The sequence below is a fragment of the Schistocerca americana genome, chromosome 10 (genome assembly GCF_021461395.2).
Source record: "Schistocerca americana isolate TAMUIC-IGC-003095 chromosome 10, iqSchAmer2.1, whole genome shotgun sequence".
NCBI classification, from domain to species: Eukaryota; Metazoa; Arthropoda; class Insecta; order Orthoptera; family Acrididae; genus Schistocerca; species Schistocerca americana.
The window spans coordinates 136070133-136093739 of record NC_060128.1 but is presented as its reverse complement, the minus strand read 5'-3'; positions in this window follow the sequence as shown (position 1 = coordinate 136093739).

Here is a 23607-nt window from a genome sequence, read left to right as displayed (position 1 = left end):
CTTGCTCACCAGATTGTTGAGTTTTGTCAGGGGTGGCTCTGCCAAGGCTGTCAGGAGTTCTAATGAAATGTTGTCTACTCCCGGGGCCTTGTTTCGACTCAGGTCTTTCAGTCCTCTGTCAAACTCTTCACGCAGTATCACATCTCCCAATTCAGCTTCATCTACATCCTCTTCCATTTTCATAACGTTGTCCTCAAGAACACCGCCCTTGTATAGACCTTCTATATACTCCTTCCACCTTTCTGCTTTCCTTTCTTTGCTTAGAACTGGGTTTCCGTCTGAGCTCTTGATATTCATGCAAGTGGTTCTCTTTTCTCCGAAGGTCTCTTTAATTTTCCTGTAGGCACTATCTTTTATTACCCCTAGTGTTATATGGCTCTACATCCTTACATTTGTCCTCCAGCCATACCTGTTTAGCGATTTTGCACTTCCTGTTGATCTCATTTTTGAGACGTTTGTATTCCTTTTCGCCTGCTTCATTTACCGCAATTTTGTATTTTTTCATTTCATCAATTAAATTCAATACCGCTTCTGTTACCCAAGGATTTCTACTATCCCTCTTCTCTTTACCTACTTGATCCTCTGCTGCCTTCACTATTTCATCTCTAAAAGCTACCCATTCTTCTTCTACTGGGTTTCTTTCCCTCATTCTTGTCAATCGTTCCCTAATGCTCTCCCTGAAAATCACTACACTCTCTGTTTCTGTTAGTTTTTTTTTATTTTCTGTATTATTTAATACATTATCATGTTTACACATGTACTAGGGGCGTTCAATAAGTAATGCTACACTTTTATCTCAGCCAGTTTCCGCTGAAAAAATGAGGAATTTCTCGTGGAATATTATACAATATTGGCGCTTCAGCCGCTATAGTTTCATGAAGTTTCTATAGGTGGCGACGTTATACGTAGCTTCCAAAATGGCGTCATTCAGTTTCGTTTGGCGGGAAGGCAGAGCATCGCAGCAATTCATATGCGCTTGCGGAATATCGGCGGAGATCTGGCAGTGAACAAAAGCACGGTGAGTCGTTGGACGCGGCGTTTGTCGTCGTCGCAACGAGGTCGTGCAATCTTGTCCTATCTCGCTCGTAACGGCCGGAGGCACATAACTGTTACTCCTGTAGTGTGTAGGTCGCCACAAAAAGACAAACGAGCTTCTTCTTCTGCACGACAACGCTAGGGTCTCACAAATCTCCGCAGACAAGAGAGCTCAAAAAATTTCTTTGGGCTGTTCTTCCTCATCCACAACACTGTCCCCACTTCCATCTGTTTCGCCATATGAAGCATTCACTCCTCTGTAAGCAGTAACTGGATGATGGGAGTTTACTGATGCGGCAAGATGTTGGCTCCGGCGTCTACCAGTACAGAAGTAGAGGAGGGGGGATGGGGGGAAATCACGGACGTGGGGTAGCAGCGGACACGTATGTTTCGCAGTATGAGAGAAGAGTGGAAGATATTCCCAATGGTGCAATCCCGAGTGGAGCCTGAACGCGATATCGAACAAACAGTTGTGAATTGACGCCGCACTCACTCTACAAAGTTCACTATATGATCAAAAGTACCCGGACACCCCAGAAACATACGTTTTTCATATTAGGTGCATTGTGACGCCACCTACTGCCAAGTATTTCATATCCGCGACCTCAGTAGTCATTTAGATATCGTGAGACAGCAGAATGGAGCGCTCCGCGGAACTCACAGACTTCGAACGTGGTCGCGTGATTGGGTGTCACTTGTGTCATACGTCTGTACACGAGATTTCCACGCTCCTAAAAATCCCTTGGTCCACTGTTTCCGATGAGATGGTGAAATGGAAACGTGAAGGGACACGTCCAGCACAAAAGCGTACAGGTCCACATCGTCTGTTGACTGTCAGAGACCGCCGACAGTTGAAGAGGGTCGTAAAGTGTTAGAGGCAGACAACTATCCAGACCATCAGACAGGATTCCAAACAGCATCAGGATCCACTGCAAATTCTGTGACAGGCGGGATGAGAGAAAACTTGGATTTCATGGTCGAGCGGCTGTTCATAAGCCACACATCACGCCTGTAAATGCCAAACGGCACCTCACTTGGTGTAAGGAGGGTAAACATTGGACGATTGAACAGTGGAAAAAGGTTGTGTTGAGTGACGAACCACGGTACACAATGTGGCCATCCGATGGCAGGGTGTGGGTATGGTGAATGCCCGGTGAACGTCATCTGCCAGCGAGTGTAGTGCTAACAGTAAAATTCGGAAGCGGTGGTGTTACGGTGTGGTGGTGTTTTTCATGGAGCGGACTAGTACCGCTTGTTGTTTTGCGTGGCATTGTCACAGCACAGGCCTACATTGATGTTTTAAGCACCACTGTTGAAGAGCAGTTCGGGGATGGCGACTGCATCTTTCAACACGATCAAGCACCTGTTCAAAATGCACGGCCTGTGGCGGTGTGGTTACACAACAATAACATACCTCTAATGCACTGTCGTGCATAGATTCCTGATTTGAATCCTAAGAAACACCTTTGGGATTTTTTTTTTTGAACTCTGACTTCGTGTCAGGCCTCACCGACCAACATCAATACTTCTCCTCAGTGCAGCACTCCGTGAAGAATGGGCTGTCATTCCCAAAGAAATGTCCCAGAACCTGATTGAACATATGCCTGCGAGAGCGGAAGCTGTCATCAAGACTAGGAATGGGCCAAGACCATGGAGGACGCCACTAACTTGTAAGTCATTTTCAGCCAGGTGTCCGGATACTTTTGATCACATAGTGTATGTTTACTTCATACTTTTTAAATAATTTCATACAGTTTATGAGTAAACTAGAATAGGTGTATACTATTTTGGAGAGAAAACAGAAACGCGGTACAGTTTTTCAGAATTTAAGTTCTAGTTAAACAACGTTTATGCTTATCCGCCTCGTGCATAAGGAGACATTCTTTTGCGGTACCGTATGCATTGCGTAATGCTGCCGTTTTGTGTAGTGTGATCCCGAACGTTTGTAATTATCCTTATACAAACGTAAGCCGTATTTTCAGAAGAAAAACGAACGGATTTAGAAGAACATATATTAAAATGCCGTAAACTATTTTATGACTTACCGTTAGAGATTATGAGGAAAATTGCTTTCAAAGTCACTGAAGTAAATAATTTAAAGCATAATTTTGACAAAACATCCCAAATGGCAGAAAGATATTGGTTCCAGAGACAAGCATCCTAATATTTCGCAACGGAAACCTCAGTCCACTTCCATCAACAGAATTATAGTTTTTAATGAAACGGAAGTGAAAATGTTCAAGAGCCTGCAAGGATTGTAGACAAAATACCACTTTGATGCAATTCGTGTTTACAATGTTGACGAGACAGGCATTTCTAATGTCCAAAGAAATTAAAGCATTTTAGCTTCAAAGGGCCAGAAGCAAGTGTCCGTGCCAACAAGTGGTGAAAGAGGTTCTGCGACAACAGCTGTTGTGCTTCAGGAAAATATATTCAAAGGTTTCTCATTTTTAAGCAGACACGAATGAATGCTCAGTTACCGCGTAGAACCAACGCTGTTATGATAGGAGCAGCTAGTGATTCGGGTTGGATCAACGAGAACCTACTTGTAAACTGACTACACCACTTCATCTCCTATGTTAAGCAAACTATTGCAGAGCCAATTGTACCTATTGTAGACAATCACAATGATGAAAGTCACGTTAGTCTTGCCAGCTATCTTTTTTATCGCCAGAATGCAGTAATATTGTTATCCCTTTCACCGCATACATCACATCGCATGAAACCACTGGACCTGACATTCTGGACCTCTCAAGTCTTCATACAACAGAGAATCCGACTTCTGCGTGGCTTGAAATGTACGCCTACGGATCACACATAATGAATCTGTTGAACTTTTCACGAAAGCCTTCAAAGTCAATATAGGGAAAACAGGAAACGGTTTCCGAGCAGCTGATACTTGACCAATAGATACAACTAAATTTGATGAATATTTCGTGGTTTCCACACCAGTGGCAGCTGATGCAAAGGTCGCACTGACATAAAATGTAAAAAGAGCTGTGACACTTGATACGTAGTTACGTCTAGACGTCAAATGTGCAGCAGAAGCCAATAACCCCTCTAGCTGTTTCTGACAAATCAGTTCCACTTGAATATATTGTTAGGCCCAACGTTTCCAAACTCCCTCATCCGAAAGGTAAAGAAAACACCAATAAACGACATCCAGCTATAATAACCAGTTCTCCTATAGAATACATTCTTCTATAAAATATATTTTAGAGAAAAAATAAGAAAGGAAAATAATAAGGAGCAGAAGTAAGAAAGTGAAGAGATTGTACGTTCCATTACAAGCAGGAAATTTGTGAAGGACCTCAAAGCATTTGCACATGGTAACATTAAGATGAATGTTCCAGAAAAGGACGTTCCACGTAAGAAAAAAAAAATAGTTCAAATGGCTCAGAGCACTATGGGAATTCTGAGGTCATCAGTCCCCTAGAACTTAGAACTACTCAGACCTAACCAACCTAAGGACATCACACGCATCCATGCCCGAGGCAGGATTCGAACCTGCGACCGTAGCGGTCTCGTGGTTCCAGACTGTAGCGCCTAGAACCGCTCGGCCAATCCGGCCGGCCCCACGTAAGAAGAAAAAGTTCGCAGAAGGAGCTGCGATGGACAATGAGTATTATTGCCTCATATGTTAAGAAAAGTGTCGTCATCCTCCCACTGAAGATTGGATAAAACGGTACAAATGTAACTTGCGGGGCCACGAAAACTGCACTAGTGATGAAAGTGACTCAAGAGGATTAATCAGTGCCTTATGCGATGATTAGGCTACGGCAGAGATTAACCCATCACCATCCGTAATTACCCCACTCTCTGTGGTGCGAACCCGATATTCCGAACACCAAGGTTTCGTTTCTTTGTTAATGTTTGATTTTGTAACGAAAATTTATCTACTTTGATTATGCGAACTTACTACTGATTCGCTTAAGTACAGTATTCGTAATGTTATATGGTATTGTCTTATTTCGGTTCTGCCTTACATGTTCGCAGTTACTCCATTCTCTCCTACGAAGCGGGCTCCCAGGTTCACCCAGTAAGCTGGGTAAGGCCGTTGCACTGAACGGAGATTATGATGAAAAATAAAGTTTTCATATACATCTACGTACATTCTCTGCAAGCCGCTGTACGGTCCGTTGGTAGGGTACTCTGTACCACTATTAGTTCTTTGCTTTTCTGTTCCAGTCGTAAACAGAGGGAGGGAGAAATGACTATCTGTATGCCTCTGTATGATCCCTATCTCTCGTACCTTATCTTCGTGGTCCTTACGTGAAATGTTTGTGGGCGGCAGTAGAAACGTTCGGCAGTCAGCGTCAAATGCCGGTTCTCTAAATTTTCTCAGTGGTGTTTCTCGGAAACAACGTCGCTTTCCGTACGGGGATTCTCATTTGAGTTCCCGAAGCATCTCCGTAACACTTACATGTTGTTCGAACCTATCGGTAACAAACCTAGCAGCCCGCCTTTGAATTGTTTCGATGCATTCCTTTAATCCGACCTGGTACGGATGCCAAGCACTACAGCAGTACTCAAGAATAGGTCGCACTAGCCTCCTACATGCGGTCTCCTTTACAGGTGAACCACACTTTCATAAAATTCCCCCAATAAACTGAAGTCGACCATTCGCTTTCCCTACCACAGTCCTCATTACATTTCATATCGCTTTGCAACTGTAAGTAGGCTGTTTGTGTGTTTGTACGTTGGCAGCGCTGTGTAGCGCTCTCCATTAATAACTCTGACAGTGTGAACTCTGGAAGAGACTCTGTGGCTGGTCGGACTCGCATCTGGAGGCGAACAGCCAGCAGTGATAGAAGTTGGGAGTGAGCAGTCAGCAGTGATTGAGATTAGAGGTTAACAATTAGCAGTGTTGGAGGTTTGCAACATTAGAGCCAGCGGACGGACTGAATGTGTAACCGCCATGGAGATTTATTAATAATGATTTTTTTGAACTGGTCGTCATTTGATTAAAGTAAAATGTGGTAAATACATTGTTTGTTCTGCAATAAAATCTGTCGTTTGCTAACCACATGCCTATTTGTAGTTAGAGCCTTCACTAGTTAGAATCTTTTATTTAACTGGCAGTATTGGTGCTTGCGGCATTGCTGCTGTTCGTGTAATGAAGACTTTCTGTGAGGTAAGTGACTTATGAAATGTATGGGTTATTTTTAGGATTTCTTCTAATTCAGGTCCATTCTTTTGTGTTAACTGTTTGAAGTCAGGTTATCATTTTTGAGCAGTCAGATTTCGTTGCACCAGGATATTGTGGGTCAGTTTTGAGATGATAAGAATAATTAAAGAGAAAGTAGGCTCAGTAAGTTCAGATTCACTCAACAGGTTCAGAATCAAATACTGTAAAAGTTTCACCCTCTCTGAGTTATTGCAATTTACGTAAAAAAATTTTATTATTAAGTTTCACAACGTTACTCCGAGATATTTAGACGACGTGAATAAAACGTTTTTCCACATTATGAGCCAGCTGCCATTGATCATATCAAGAAAAAAATTTGTCTGATTCATCTTGAAGTCAGAAGAGTGGGAAATAATATGGTGTACTGGAACCCTGAATAAAACCGATCTACTTTCAGAAAAGAAATATTTTGCATTATTTACTGAACATCTCTGATACTTATGTTCAACAGTTAATAAACAATACAACATGCGTCCAGAATGAGATTTTCGCTCTGCAGCTAAGTGTGTGCTGATATGAAACTTTCTGGCAGATAAAAACTGTGTGCCAGAGCGAGACTCGAACTCGGGACCATTGCCTTTCGCGGGCAAGTGTTCTACCAACTGAGCTACCAACGCACAATTCACGCCTCCTCCTTACAGCTTTACTTCCGGCAGTACCTCTTCTCTTACCTTCCAAACTTCACACAAACTCTCCTGCGAACCAGGAGTATAACGGGAGAAGGATTCGTTATGAATAGGAAAGATAGGGCAGAGAGAGTATTACTGCGAACAGGTCAGTGATAGTGTTGTTCTTATCAGAATCGACAGCAAACCAATACCAACAACGATAGTTCAGGCTGAAGATGATGAGATAGAGAAAGTGTATGAGGATATTGAAAGGAATGTTGACTGAAATACTCGCTCTCAAATTCTGAAGGTGGCAGGGGTAAAATACAGGAAGCGAAAGGCTATTTACAATTTGTACAGAAAGCAGATGGCAGTTTTAAGAGTCGACAGGTATGAAAGGGAAGCAGTGGTTGGGAAGGGAGTGAGACAGGGTTGTAGCCTCTCCCCGATGCTATTCAATCTGTATATTGAGCAAGCAATAAAGGAAACAAAAGAAAAAATCGGAGTAGGTATTAAAATCCATGGAGAAGAAATAAAAACTTTGAGGTTCGCCGATAACATTGTAATTCTGTCAGAGACAGCAAAGGACCTGGAAGAGCAGTTGAACGGAATGGACAGCGTCTTGAAAAGAGGGTATAAGATGAACATCAACAAAAGCAAAACGAGGATAATGGAATGTAGTCGAATTAAGTCGGGTGATGCTGAGGGAATTAGATTAGGAAATGAGACACTAAAAGTAGTAAAGGAGTTTTGGTATTTGGGGAGCAAAATAACTGATGTTGGTCGAAGTAGAGAGGATATCAAATGTAGACTGGCAATGGCAAGGAAAGAGTTTCTGAAGAAGAGAAATTTGTTAACATCGAGTATAGAGTGAAGTATCAGGAAGGCGTTTCTGAAAGCATTTGTGTGGATTGTAGCCATGTATTGGAGGGCAGCGTGGAGCGTAAAAATCGTAGAGGGAGACCAAGAGATGAATACACTAAACGGATTCAGAAGGATGTAGGTTGCAGTAGGTACTGGGATAGGATAGAGTAGCATGGAGAGCTGCATCAAACCAGTCTCAGGACGGAACACCACAACAACAACAGTGCAGTACGTAAAGGGACATTAAAATCTGATAGTCATTGGAGACTGGAATGAAGTTGTAGGGTAAGGAGTAGAAGAAAAGGTTACAGGAGAATATGGGTTTAGAACAAGGAATGAGAGGGAAGAAACACTAATTGAGTTCTGCAACAAGTTTCAGGTAGTAATAGCGAATACTCTGTTCAAGAATCACGTGAGGATGTATACTTGGAAAAGGCCGGGCGATACGGGAAGATTTCAGTTAGATTACCTCATGGTCAGACAAAGATTCCAAAATCAGATACTGGATTGTATGACTTACCCAGGAGCAGACATAGACTCGGATCAGAATATAGTAGGGATGAAGAGTAGGCTGAAGTTCAAGACATTAGTCAGGATGAATCAATACGCAAAGAAGTGGGATACGGAAGTACTAAGGAATGACGAGATACGTTTGAAGTTCTCTAACGCTATAGATACAGCAATAAGGAATAGCGCAGTAGGCAGTAAAGTTGAAGAGGAATGGACATCTCTAAAATGGGCAGTCACAGAAGTTCGCAAGCAAAACGTAGTGAAACATCCCCTTTGAAAAATTAATTAATTGCAGTACTGATAAACCTCTTACGTCATTTGATTTTCAAACATCTGAGCAAAACTCAATGTACTCACACATTTCTCTCTTTATTTATTCTGATCATCATTAAACTGACATACAATATTTTTTTAGCGCAACGCAATCTGACTTCCAATAATCCCTACAAAAGAATGGCCCTGACTAACAATAACCTATACCTTTCATGAATCACTTACCTCACAAAAATCTTCGTTACTCGAACTACTGCAATACAGCGAGCGCCAATACTGCCAGCTAAATAAAGGATTCTAACTACTGAAGGTACTGATAGGCATAGTCAGCAAATGAAAGATTTTGATAGAGAACAAACAATGTATTTACGTTAATAATGTTCAAAAGTCATCATATATATATCTGTTCATGATATCCAATATTACAAATTTACTCTTTCTGATGGACACACGTCCAGATCGTCCGCTCTCAAAATTCTGCCATCTGTCTCTCCACATCCGCCACTGCTGGCGGCTCACCTCCAACTGCGCAAAGCTATGCTCTGTTCACATCCAACTGTCCAACACTACACAAGCGAATATTCCAACAATGCAAACCAGCCACAGACTTCACACAGCACAGTCAGTGATTTTCATATAGAGCGCTACATAAAAACCTAAACAGCCTACTTACTGTGGTGTCACCGCCAGACACCACACTTTCTAGGTGGTAGCCTTTAAATCGGCTGCGGTCCGGTAGTACATGTCGGACCCGCGTGTCGCCACTGTCAGTGATTGCAGACCGAGCGCCGCCACACGGCAGGTCTAGAGAGACTTCCTAGCACTCGCCTCAGTTGTACAGCCGACTTTGCTAGCGATGGTTCACTGACAAATTACGCTCTCATTTGCCGAGACGATAGTTAGCATAGCCTTCAGCTACGTCATTTGCTACGACCTAGCAAGGCGCCATTATCAATTGCTATTTATCTTGTGATGCATGTACCGTCAGATCGATGTTCACCAATTATGGATTCAAGTTAAGTAATCCAGAAGCTACGTACCTTTTTTTTGCTAGTCTCTATTCCTTTAACTGTTCCAGACCTCATGCCAGCCTGCGTGAGCTTAAACGCGTGCCTTTCGGCTTCCTCTCATAGTGACTTGGCTGTCTTGCCAAGTCACAACACTTACAATAGGTGCAAAGCAGATAACTGCGAAGAACCATGGGTAACAGAAGAAATACTTCAGCTGATTGATGTAAGAAAGAAGTACAAAAATATTCCGGGAAGCTCAGGAATACAGAAATACAAGTCGCTCAGGAATGAAATAAATAGGAAATGCATGGAAGCTAAAATGAAATGGTTGCATGAAAAATGTGAAGAAATAGAAAAAGAAATGATTGACGGAAAGACAGACTCAGCATACAGGAAACTTAAAAGAACCTTCGGTGGCATTAAAAGTACGGTGACAACATTTAGAGTGCAACGGGAATTCCATTGCTAAATGCGAAGGAGAGAGCGGATAGACCTCTATGAGGGGGAAGATTTGTCTGATGTGATAGAACAAGAAACAGGAGTCGATTAAGAAGAATAGGGGATCGATTATTACAATCAGAATTTAAAACAGCTTTGGAGGACTTGAGATCAAATAAGGCAGAAGAGATAGATAATACTCCATCAGAATTTCTAAAATCGTTGGGGGAAGTGGCAACAAAACGACTATTCACGTTGTTGTGTAGAATGTATTAGTCTGACGACATACCATCTGACTTTCGGAAAAGCATCATCCACACAATTCCAAAGACGGGAAGAACTGACAAGTGCGAGAATTACTGTACAATCAGCTTAACAACTAATGCATCCAAGTTGCTTACAAGAATAACATACAGAAGAATGGAAAAGGAAATTGAGAATGCGCTAGGTGACGATCAGTTTGGCTTCAGGAAAAGTAAGGGGACGGGAGAGGCAATTCTGTTACGGCTAATAATGGAAGCAAGGCTAAAGAAAAATCAAGACACTTTCATAGGATTTGTCGACCTGAAAAAAGCGTTCGACATTGTAAAATGATGCAAGATGTTCGAAATTCTGAGAAAAATAGGGGTAAGCTAAAGGGAGACATGGGTCATATACAACATGTACAAGAGGGAATAATAAGAGTGGACGACCAAGAACTAAGTGCTCGTATTAAAAAGGCTGTGAGACGAGGATGCAGCCTTTCGGCCCTACTGTTCAATCCGTACATCGAGGAACCAATGATGGAAATAAAAGAAAGGTTCAGGAATGGAATTAAAATTCAAGGTGAAAGGATATCAATGATACGATTCGCTGATGACATTGCTATCCTGAGTAAAAGTGAAGAAGAATTACATCATCTACTGAACGCAATGAACAGTCTAATGAGTACAGAGAATGGACTGAGAGTAAATCGAAGGTAATGAGAAGTAGTAGAAATGAGAGCAGCGAGAAACTTAACATCATGTGCGATGAACACGAAATAGACGAAGTTAAAGAATTCTGCCACCCAGGCCGTAAAATAACCAATGGCCGACGGAGCAAGGAGGACATCAAAAGTAGATTAGTAAGGGCAAGAAACGCAATCCTGGCCAAGAGAAGTCTATTAATATCAAATATCGGCCTTAATTTGAGGCAGAAATTTCTGAGAATGTACGTCTGGAGTACACCATTGTATGGTAGTGAAACATGGACTGTGGGAAAGGCGGAACGGAAGAGAATCGAGGTATTTGAGACGTGGTGCTACAAACGAATGTTGAAACGTAGGTGGACCGATAGGGTAAGGAGTGAGGCGGTTCTGCGCAGAATCGGAGAGAAAAGGAATATGTGGAAAACAAAAGCACTGATAAAGAGAAGGGACAGGATGATAGGATGTCTGTTAAGACCTGAGGGAATGACTTCGATGGTACAAGAGGGAGGGGAGGTCTAGAGGACAAAAGGTGTAGAGGAAGACAGAGATTGGAATACATCCAGCAAATAGCTGATGAGGTAAGTTGCAAGTGTTATTCTGAGATAAAGAGGTTGGCACAGGAGAAGAATTCGTGGCGGGGCACGTAAGCCAGTCAGAAGGCTGATAAAAAAAAATTAAAAAAAGTCTAGGGACCAGGGACCGTAGACCTCATCAGTTTGGTACCTTAGGAATTCACACACACACACATTTTTAACTAAATACATGATACCATTCCTTGCGCCAATGTACCCCACCTACTGTGTCATTTTATCCGACATACCTGGTAAAATGACGCCGTGTAAAGATGTCTTAGTTATCACTCTAAAACGCGCAGCTATGTATGCATGGTTTGCAGATGTGTTACACGTGCGGCTAAACTACCAACAGGTTGGATCCTCTAGGTATTATAAACTAAAGGTTATAGTCAAAACGTCTCAGGTGTGTCAATTTCCCCCACTTTCCCTTTTTGTGCTTAAAACTTTGAATTCTAGAGTTTCTGATGAAGATCTTGTTAAATCAAAAAGCGAAACCTGCCAGTAAAAGATAATGAGTCCAACTTATGGCTGTCCTGAGAAAAGAACACACCTTTTCTATAGACATAACGGATCAATACTGAACCAACGAACATTCGCCCCGGGATCCACGCTAGGAGAGGGGTCCTAGCGCCAACCAGCCGTCAGCAGACCGAACGGCAACGAAGGCCAACTGCTTCGTTGGCTCCAATTTGCCATCCGTGCACACTAAGCAAATCTTGGCCAAGGAAGCGGTTGGCTGCCGTTCGTTGCCTACTGTTTGTGTGACTTCACACGACACCGATGTGAGAGCTATTGTATGTATTCCCGACTACCAGGTACCTGTCACCCTACGCAGCGTCCATCTCTTCTGTGAAGCAATGCGGCTCTGTTCCTGCTGAGGGGTGGGTGGAGTGGGGTGGAGGGGGAATCGGAAGCACACTCCCTCCCTCCCTCAACCCCTCCCCCTCCCGCCCCTCACAGCAAGCGTCTCGTGATGCCTGTGCTACGGTTTCGTCGACTCATTAATCTTCCAGCGTAAACGACCGCCGGAGCTCGCCTACTTCCTTCACCGCGAGCGAGCAAGAGCGGCTCCGTGATATGAAGACGGAGCAAAAAGGCCGCCCGGGACAGTACAGGGAGAAAGGGGGACAGGAAAGGGGGGGGAGGCAGGAGGAAGAGGACACTGGGGGAGGGAAACAAGGCTGTATACACTGGACGGTCGCTGCATTCAGCTGCAGATGAAGACCCGGTCCGCAGGGTCATCAGGTAACGTGTCATTACTGAATGTGTGGTCTCTCTTTCCTGTGCACCCCTCACTTCATACACAAGGTATCCCAATAAAAATTTTCCCATTCTTCGTGGCGGGCTGTTACAGCAACCGGTATAAAACGTGTTTCCGAACAAAAACAGTCTCAGTTGCGAAATTATTTAATGTCAATGACGCGTTTCGTCCTCATGGGGCATCATCATTTGTCTACAAAAACAAGAAACCAATAAATCAGATACAAATAGAAGAAAAGGGAAGATCCTATCTTGCACGGAAACGCAAACAACCTGAACTAAAAGTAATAAAATTTTACGTATTTTGAGTCGTTGTTTCTCACTTAATCATTTTACCTATTCTTTATATGGGGGTACTTTTATTTCATTTTCAGGTTTCGTGTGTCTTTTTGTTTCGAAAGGAAAGATGTTCCGTTTTTATAGACTATGATAAGCTGCTGTGAAGACATTTGTTGCGACAATTACTAGGGATATATACAGCCTAATTTCTTGCATACAAATCGTACAAAAATGTCTGTAACAAAATTTCATCCCATGCATCTTTTCCTTATAACATAGGGGACAAAAGAAGGCAATATGCCAACAATGTAGTCAGATGTACCACCAGTTTCTTGTATCGGTACTGTGCAGATGTGTTTCCCAGTTGGAGCTCTGGTTAGGACCTCGTGCTCTAATACTTCGGGCCAGGGATTCCATTCTGCGTATAGGTGTAACTTTTTTATCTTGTTATTTTAGACTGTCATGGTATGGTATGTGCTTTTCTTAATCGTTGTACAGAAATTACAGGAAGTCTTATAGGAATCACGTAGATTTCTTTAATGCTAACGCAGAATTGTATCTCATTAGAACTTTTTTCGTTATTTATTTATTATTTATTTTGGACAAATAAGTTAGTTACAGCTTAACAGGTCCCAACTACATTCCTTCTCATTCATTTAGGATGTTTTAAAATTTGAAGTATCGTGACGATAGAACAGTAGTCAACATCTGAATACCAATTCAAAAACTGTTATATTACAACTGGTCATCCAAAAAGGAAATAAACAAGAATAAAAATGCTTTCGATTGGAAATCCGCAAATATTCTGATATTTGCTCATTTAGTGTGAGGTGTGTGTTTGACTTTGTGAAGAAAGTAGACCCAGTCTTGGTTGTATCCTGAAACAGCAAGCCGCAGGTCCCCTTCCGCCGGCAGTCGAAACCGATGTTTCGTCTTCATTAACGCCGTCGCGGAAAATGTTGACACAAGCAAGTTGACGGCAAGGATAATAACACGTCCACCGCCCTTCTTACTACGTAGGGACATTCATTATTAGTGTGCACCGAAAAATTATCAAGAGACTTCGATTTAAATTAATTTACAAACATTCGAAATGTGGTGCTACAGAAGAATGCTGAAGGTTATATTGGTAGATCACGTAACTAATGAGCAGGAACTGAATAGAATTGGGGAGAAGAGGAGTTTGTGGCACAACTTGACAAGAAGAAGGGACCGGTTGGTAGGACATGTTCTTAGGCATCAAGGGACCACCAGTTTAGTACTGGAGGGCAGCGTGGAGGGTAAAAATCGATGAGAGAGACCAAGAGATGAATACACGAAGCAGATTCAGAAGGATGTAGGTTGCAGTAGGTACTGGGAGATGAAGAAGTTTCCACAGCATAGAGTAGCATGGAGAGCTGCATCAAACCAGTCTCTGTACTGAAGACAACAACAACAATTATTACTGGAGAGTTCTATTAGCAAGTCGTGTTGCACTGTGGACAAGAGTCTGATTAATGGTCTGTTGTGGTAGTGTCTCCAGGTTGTGCGTCCTGTGATAATCTGATGAAGATTATGGAAATTTTTTCTCGAATTGTTGACGAAGGTTTTCGAGACGTATTACGCTCATTCTACTAATTAGCCTACATTAAACTCACATTACTTGCCAGATGATTCTGACGAAATAATATGTCGCAGTTACCTCCCTCCACATGCGTTTTTCAGAGTCCAAGTATTCTCTTAAACGCAAGCAGCTTCTCGCTTAGAAAGATGATATTACTATTTCGGCATTGAAGTGACACGTTAAGACCATTCAATTTGTCAACCTGGCTGGCCAGGTAGCAAACTATTAGAAGCCATTTCTCATCCTGGAACAGAGCCCGAAGTGTGGGACCACCATTCAAAATCAAAACACGAGGTTCATCGTACAGATCCACACGCGACAAAGAACTGTACTACGAGACAATCAACGTAGGCCCGTGTGTAAGAATCATTTATGGTACCCATCTCCTCGCAAATAACGGAAAGTGGCCTACTGTTTAAAGGTAGTGCTTTCACAAAATTTAGAATACTGACTGTATCTACCGCTCTTTATTGAATTCCGGTAGCTACGCAGTTTGTCCATGACAGTGCCGTCAACAAAAAAGGAATTCAGAAGAAAGAGTATCTTCCCCTGCGCTCCTGCCTCCCAGAAATTCACAAAATAGAAAGTCCTCGTGCATTTAATTTTCACAACACTTTTTTAAATTATTTATCTATTTTCAATCATCAGTATCAGTCTTATGACTAATTTGATGCGGTACACCACGAATTGCTCTCCTGTCCGAACCTCTTCATTTCAGAGTAGCACTTGCAACCTATGTCCTCAATTATTTCTTGGAAGTATTCCAATCTCTACGTTCCGTTACAACTTCTAACCTCTGCAGCTCTCTCTTGCATCATGAAAGTTATTCCCTGATGTCTTAACAGATGTCCTATCACCCTGTCCCATATTCTTGTCAGTGTTTTCCACATATTCCTTTCCTCTCCGATTCTGCATAGAACCTCCTCATTCCTTAGTTTAAAAGTCCACCTAATTTTCAACATTCGTCTATAGCACCACTTCTCAAATGCTCCGATTCTCTTCTGTTTTGGTTTTCCACAGTCCATGATTCAGTACCATACAACGCTGTACTCCAGACGTACATTATAAGGAATTTTTGCCTCAAATCAAGGTCTATGCTTGATACTAGTAAACTTCTCTTGGCCAGGAATGTCCTTTTCGCCATTGCTAATGCGCTTTTGATGTCGTCCTTGCTCCGTCCGTCACTGTTTTACTGCCTAGGTAGTAGAATTCCTTAACTTCATCTACTTCGTGTCCATCAATTCCAATGTTAAGTTTCTCGCTGTTCTCATTTCTGCTACTTCTCGTTACCTCTGTCTTTCTTCGATTTAATCTCGATGCATATTCTGTATTCATTAGATCGTTCATTCCATTCGGCAGATCATGTAATTCTTCTTTCATTTTCACTGAGGATAGGAATGTCATCATCGAATCGTACCATTGATGTCCTCTCACCTTGTATTTTAATTCCACTCTTAAATCTTTCTTTTATTTCCATCACTGCTTCTTCGATGTACAGATCGAACGGTAGGGGCGAAGGACTACGTACCTAGCGCAGGTTTGTAGTAAACTTCACAAATCTGAAATGTCCGATAAGCGATGACATCACGTGGGTTGAAATTATCCAACCCTTTTACTTTATCGACTTTTTGTCCATTTACAAGAGCAATGGTGACCCAGCCATTACCATGTTCGCCGGCCGGAGTGGCCAAGTGGTTCTAGGCGTTACAGTCTGGAACCGCGTGACCGCTACGGTCGCAGGGTCGAATCCTGCCTCGGGCACGGATGTGTGTGATGTCCTTAGCTTAGTTAGGTTTAAGTAGTTCTAAGTTCTAGGGGACTGATGACCGAAGTAGGTAAGTCCCATAGTGCTCAGAGCCACTTTTGTCGTTACCGTGTTTATTCGTATCTTTATTAGCGAGAGTGAAGTTCAAAACTCCACCGCAAAACACCAATGGCCCATGCAAGATGACTTGGGCGCCTACGTAATTATTGGTAGTAATAGAAATGTAGTCTGTTGCATTAAAAACTGTAAGACGCGAACGCCTACTCCTCCTAAAATAACGCAGCATAACTAATCTGTCTCGATGTCGCTGAACAGTAGAGGCGAAAGACTACATACCTAGCGCAGCAAAAGAAGAAAAATGGGAAAGTAGCAGGGCGAATTTTGGGCTATCATGAAGATGTGGTACCAATTAATTTTTCATGTCGGAGAATACTGCCTCAATACGATGACCACGGTATCATCTGAGATTTGTATCGACTTCGGACTCTCCGTGCATTTTGACGGCTGCGGAAAGAAGTAATTTCTCGCCAGTAATGTGTGGTGACTCGGATTTTGCCGTTACAATAATTAGTCAGAACATTATGACCACCGACTGACCACCGATACAAATGGTTCAAATGGCTCTGAGCACTATGGCATTCAACTGCTGAGGTCATTAGTCCCCTAGAACTTAGAACTAGTTAAACCTAACTAACCTAAGGACATCAAAAACATCCATGCCCGAGGCAGGATTCGAACCTGCGACCGTAGCGGTCTTGCGGTTCCAGACTGCAGCGCCTTTAACCGCACGGCCAATTCGGCCGGCACCACCGATACAAAAAGATGACAACAGCTTCACCTGGCGTGGAATGACTGCTAATCAGACACACACGCACTGTGAAGGTAGAGTCAGTGAGCGTGCTCTCCGTGTGTAGAACGGGGAAGGCGTGAGATCTATCTGCCGATCGCTGTGACCGAGCGGGTCTAGGCGCTTCAGTCCGGAACGGCGCTGCTGCTGCGGTCGCAGGTTCGAATCCTGCCTCGGGAATGGATGCGTGTGGTGTCCTTACGTTAGTTAGGTTTAAGTAGTTCTAAGCTCTAGGGGACTGATGACCTCAGATGTCAAGTCCCATAGTACTCAGAGCCATTTGAACCATTTTTTTTTTCAGTAATTCCTGGTGATTAACTGTCTCCTGCTGGGGCTTTCACTGAGCCTCGAAGATGCTTTCCCCTTACCATCACACCAGATTTGCACCCTCAGGCAGCTGGCCAAAGCGATACCCAGCAGAAGACTATAACGGTATGTCACATGTGGAACTTGATCAGACAGTAACAGTCAAATGAAACTATATGGCTCCAGAGATCTTCTCAGGTCTCAAACACCTATGATGTAAATATGCGGACTGAAGCGACTAACTACTACGGCACCTTTGCACAGTGGCTTTGCACGACAGCCCTCACTGCACTAGCACGTCTGCAGACTCGGTGCAAATTCACATTCATGCTTCAGCCCTTGAACTAAGGAGAGAGGCATGCACGGCCGTCAGTAGAGCTGTGCACAGCCATTGTGCCAGGGTGTGTAGTGGTTAGCGCATCTGTCTACTGAGCAGGACACACAGATTCGAATCCCGGCCTCAGTACAAATTTTCATTAGTCCCTTCAGTCTGCATATATACATCACAAACAGTAAGAGGATAACACATCTACAGTATTCAAGAGAACACGTATTCTTAGAAAGGAGGCATTGCATACAATTACAGGAATTAGTAGTGGCCTAAACCAGAAAAAATACTACACTCATGCTCATAAATTAAGGATAATTGCGGAATGTGGTGCCACACAACGTGGCACTACACACAACTGGCGCTAATAGCATAGGCATATAGGGAACACACACGACACCTATGTGTTAAGTCTCCGGCATTGGTGTAAGTTGAGAAAACCGTCCCGAAACACGTGTGCTACAAAACGCCACTCTTTCCTGCGCATGTACACCAACATCAATATGGGATGTGATTACCACGCACACATACACAGGCCACACAACGGGTTGCCATACTCTGGGTCAGGTGGTCGAGCAGCTGCTGAGGTATAGCCTCCCATTCGTGTACCAGCGCCTCTCGGAGCACCTGAAGTGTCCTAGGGATTTGAAGACGTGCAGCGATAAGTCGACCGAGAGCAATCCAGACGTGCTCGATGGGGATAAGGTCTGAGGAACAGGCAGCCCACTCCATTCGCCTCGTATCTTCTGTTTCAAGGTAATCCTCCACGACGTCAGCTCGGTGGGGCCGTGCGTTATCATCCATCAGGTGGGACCCACTGCACCCCTGAAAAGGCGGACATACTGGTGGAAAATGACGTCCCGATGCACCTGACCTGTTACACTTCCTCTGTCAAAGACACACATGGGTGTACGTGCACCAGTCATTATCCCACCCCACACCATCAAATCACGACCTCCCTACTTTCAAGGACATTAAGGGGTTGGTATCTGGTCCCTGGTTCACGGAAGATGAAAACTCGGCGAGAATCACAGTTCAGACTATACCTGGACTCGTCCGTGAAAATAATCTGGGACCACTGTTCCAATGACCATGTACTGTGTTCGTGACACCAGGCTTTACGGGCTCTCCTGTGACTAGGGCTCAGTGCAATGCACCTTGCAGGTCTCCGGGCGAATAAACCGTGTCTGTTCAGTCGTCTGTAGACTGTGTGTCTGGATACACCTGTTCCAGTGGCTGCGTTATGATCCTGAGCAAGGGTACCTGCAGTACTCCGTGGCCGTTTGCGGGCACTGATGGAGATATCGGTCTTCTTGTGGTTTTGTACACTGTGGATGTCCCGTACTGTAGGTTCTGGACACGTTTCCTGTCTGCAGGAACCGTTGCCATAATCCTGAGATCACACTTTGTGGCACACGGAGGGCCCGTGCTACGACCTGCTGTGTTTGACCAGCCTCCAGTCGCCCTAGTCTTCTACTCCTCCTAACGTCACCAATATATGTTCTTTGAGCCATTTTCAGCACACAGCATTAGCACCCCTGAAAACGTCTGCACACTTACTCGCTGCACCGTACTCTGACATGCACCAACACACCTCTGCGTATGTGGACTGCTGCCAGCGCCACCAAGCGACGACCGCAGGTCAAATGCACAGCAAGGTCATACCCGGAGGTGATTTAAACCCCAAAAGTGCCCACCAGAGCGTTATTTCGCCGTGTATCAGCATTATCCTTAATTTATGAGCATGAGTGTAGTTGAGATAGGCGACTTTCTGTCCCACGGCAACCAACATTATGTCAAGCAGTGCTGAATGAGTAGTGCACGTTGCCTTTGTGTTGACATCCGTCGCTCATTTTTTATTTGTTTTGTTTGTCTGCGCAATTGAACCACTGAGTGTGACGCTGTTGACCGACAAGGTAACGACAACTGCTGGAACCATAATTAGATTAGCAGTTCGATTGAGTGAACAGTGGACGCAAATCCTATCACCCAACGCACGGGTTTTCTTTTCTCTGTTACACTCTAGATCAAGGATTTCCAGACTTTTTGTCATTGCTTACCACTTGACATATTTAGAAATTGGACTGTACCACTAAAGCTTATTCACTTTTTAGCGAAGATTGAGGTGGTGGAGGCAGGGAAGCTGCTACCTTAAGGTTCAGGGACGACTATCGAAGTGGTGAAGGGTGAATAATTTTGCCACTGTGCTTAGTGTTGACAACACACATGTGCCTTATGCGTCACATCGATCAACTACTCTATGGCAGAAATGTGACACACACATAAGTAATAATGTCTGTTTATAGAGTTGTTGGTGTTCACATATTTGTAGCAAATAATATGGATTTGCTTAAGCCGGTTCTGATACAAATATTCAGTGAATAAGAGCGGAATAACATTTAAAATATTAGTTAAAATTTTACGTCGTAAATAATTTATACCAGGTGAGCAAGAGATTATATAAACTGCATAGCGCTGGTTGAAATGCATGAAAGTGCTATTGAAGTAGAACGCGTTAATCCTTTTGTGGGTTCTTTCACTACGATGAAAGACTATTGTGCAAAGTGGAAAATGTAAACAGAGAAATTTTTATGATTATCGCGATTAATAAAAATTCATACCTCCGGCGTGAAATGATGCAAGTCAAAATGATGTGGCCGCTATTTTTACCACAAGTCAACGTGAGCCACCATTCGAAACAAATACGGAGTGTTTTTTAATTACTAGTACAGTCAAATCATCTTTGTTTTAGATTCCTCACTGGATCCATTAGCATATCCGTTGTCATTTCCTAATGGAGACTCTGGATGACATGCTAATTTGTTCCGTAATGCGCCAAATACGTCCACTGGGAGACAAATTGTTCAAACGGCTCTGAGCACTATGGGACTTAACATCTGAGGTCATCTGTCCCCTAGAACTTAGAACTACTTAAACCTAACTAACCTAACGACATCAGACACATCCATGCCCGAGGCAGGATTCGAACCTGCGACCGTAGCAGCAGCGCGGTTCCAGACTGAAGCGCCTAGAACCGTTCGTCCGCAGGGGCCGGCCACTGTGAGACAGTCCAGAAATATAGCTACTATGTTGAGGTATGCATAGTGTCGCCTTTCAATTAGAGATGATTTCAGTCTTTTATATCATTCACAAAAATAATTTTTGCAGTAGGTTTTGATATGTATGTGCGCAGTTGGCGAAATTTGTCCACGGCCGTTACTAGTCTCACTGAACGTATAAATCTTTCACTGCTACAAGGGAGTACGTAACAGGGAAAGATGTTTGGAATAAAAACCGGCATACCTGCTAAGACAAATAACCTTTGCTAATGTGTGACAAGATAAAAGTGTTGGTGAAGTGCCACTTAAACTATTACCCCTGAAGAGCCGCCTCTGAAAGCCGGTATCGGTCAAGAAGGTAGCGTTGCCTCCCAGTCCACCTGATCTTAACCCCCTAATTTCTGGATACAGGGATATTTAAGGTGACTGGTGTATTCCACACCGTTCGACAACGTGCACATTTTACAGAAGCGTGTGTTTCGTGTATGTGACCGAATCGCGAAGCAGCCAGGTTGTAACGACGCAGTTATGTTAAGACAGTAATATACAGTAAGGTCACATAGAAGAATAGCATAATTTATATGCGTGAGCTTATTAACTGCATTTCATAATACGATCTAGTTCTGTAACTGTAACCAGTAACGCCATCTGTTAGTGGCATAAGAAAGTGTCTGCTTATATTCTGTCGTTTCTATCTACGCACTTCAGTATTTGCGGATAATACTGTTTGTATAAGCAGTTATTTCAAAAGTTAAATTTTACCGAAAAGTAGATTGTGTGTTAACAATAAAAAAAATGTTCAAATGTGTATGAAATCTTATGGGACTTAAATGCTAAGGTCATCAGACCCTAAGCTTAACACTACTTAACCTAAATTATCCTAAGGACAGACACACACACACCCATGCCGGAGGGAGGACTCGAACCTCCGCCGGGACCAGCCGCACAGTCCATTACTGCAGCGTCTGAGGCCGCTCGGCTACTCCCGCGCGGCTTTTAAAAATAAACAAAGTATGTGAAGCATTTATTGTACTGCACTAGTAACGCGAAGTCCTTCTTTATCGAAACAACTCTGACAGAAGTGCTCTGGCCGAAGATTCGTTCTGGCAATGGTTCAAATGGCTCTGAGCACTATGGGACTTAATCTGAGGTCATCAGTCCCCTAGAACGTAGAACTACTTAAACCTAACTAACCTAGGGACATCACATACATCCATGCCCGAGGTAGGATTCGAACCTGCGACCGTCGCGGCCGCGCGGTTCCATACTGTAGCGCCTAGAACCGCTCGGCCACCCCAGCCGGCCGTTCTGGCAATGGTTTCTACTCTGTGTTCAACTGGAGTATCCTGTGATGACCAGTGAAATATATATGGAGAAATATTTATAACGTGGCTGTATAGGGAAATACAGGATGACGTAGAACAACGGAAATGTTTAAAATGAGTAGTGGCAGCCATGGGCAGGTGGCAGCACTGTCGGTTCGTGACAGTTGGCGAGTAAACAGTCCGCCATTTCAGTAATCATGGACCAGTGGAACGGACAACAGCGTGCGTTAGGCATAAAAATGTTTTACAAAAACAATGATAGTTTGGTACTGGCGCAGAGGGAGTTTTATAATTTAGGACGTCATGATGCCATTTCGTCGAAACACTCGATAAAATGTTCTACTAATAACTTTGAAGAGACTGGATCTGCCCTCAAGAACAAACCAACAAGACGACCAAGAAGTGTGCATTCTCCAGTGAACATTGATGTTGTACGCGAGTCTGCCTTATGGAGCCCACGGCGTACAATTCGTAAGCTAGCAGCACTGGCTGGAATGTCCCGGGAGAGTGTTCGCAGAGCTCTTCATCTTGGTTTACAATTTCCTCCGCACAAAATACAGATGGTACATCAATTGAAGGACAACGATTAACAGTTACTATTAGGATTCTGTCAACAAATGATGACACAAATTATCAATGAGGAAGAATTTCTATACAAGTTGTGGGCTACCTCAAGTGCAAAATCTATACGACTAGACCAAGAACCCTGCATGAGTTGAAACAGAGAATTCGGGATGCAATTCACAGTATCCCAGCTGAGACGTTGCAGCGGTCAATGAGGAATCTCAACAGCAGATTTCACGAATGTATTCGTACAGGAGGACGCCATCTAAAGGAAATTTTCTTATTTAAAAATTGATAAATGCCATCAATGTTTCGTAAATGGCAAAGTTGTAAGGTTTCAGTTACTATGAATGCAATTTATTTCTTTCATCACTTCTAGTTTTATTGGATTGTGGAAATGTTCCAGTTTTCCTGTGTCACCCTGTATTACAAGAAGACATGTGGCACTATGTAATAATTAATGTAACGTGACTGTAAAAGGAAGAGGGAGGACACGGAATATATTGTTCTACCTCTAAACAGCAACGTCGCACCACCAACTCTGCTAAGTGATATTTACCTGTAAACTGCATTCTTAAAGTGCAGTTTCCTACCAACCTTTTACGTCGACATTCTGAACATAAAGAATTAAGCACTGTGTAAATAGCTGGCCGGTGTGGCCGAGCGGTTTTAGGCGCTTCAGTCTGGAACCACGCGACCGCTACGGTCGCAGGTTCGAATCCTGCCTCGGGCATGGATGTGTGTGATGTCCTGAGGTTAGTTAGGTTTAAGTAGTTCTAAGTCTAGGGGACTGATGACCTCAGATGTTAAGTCCCATAGTG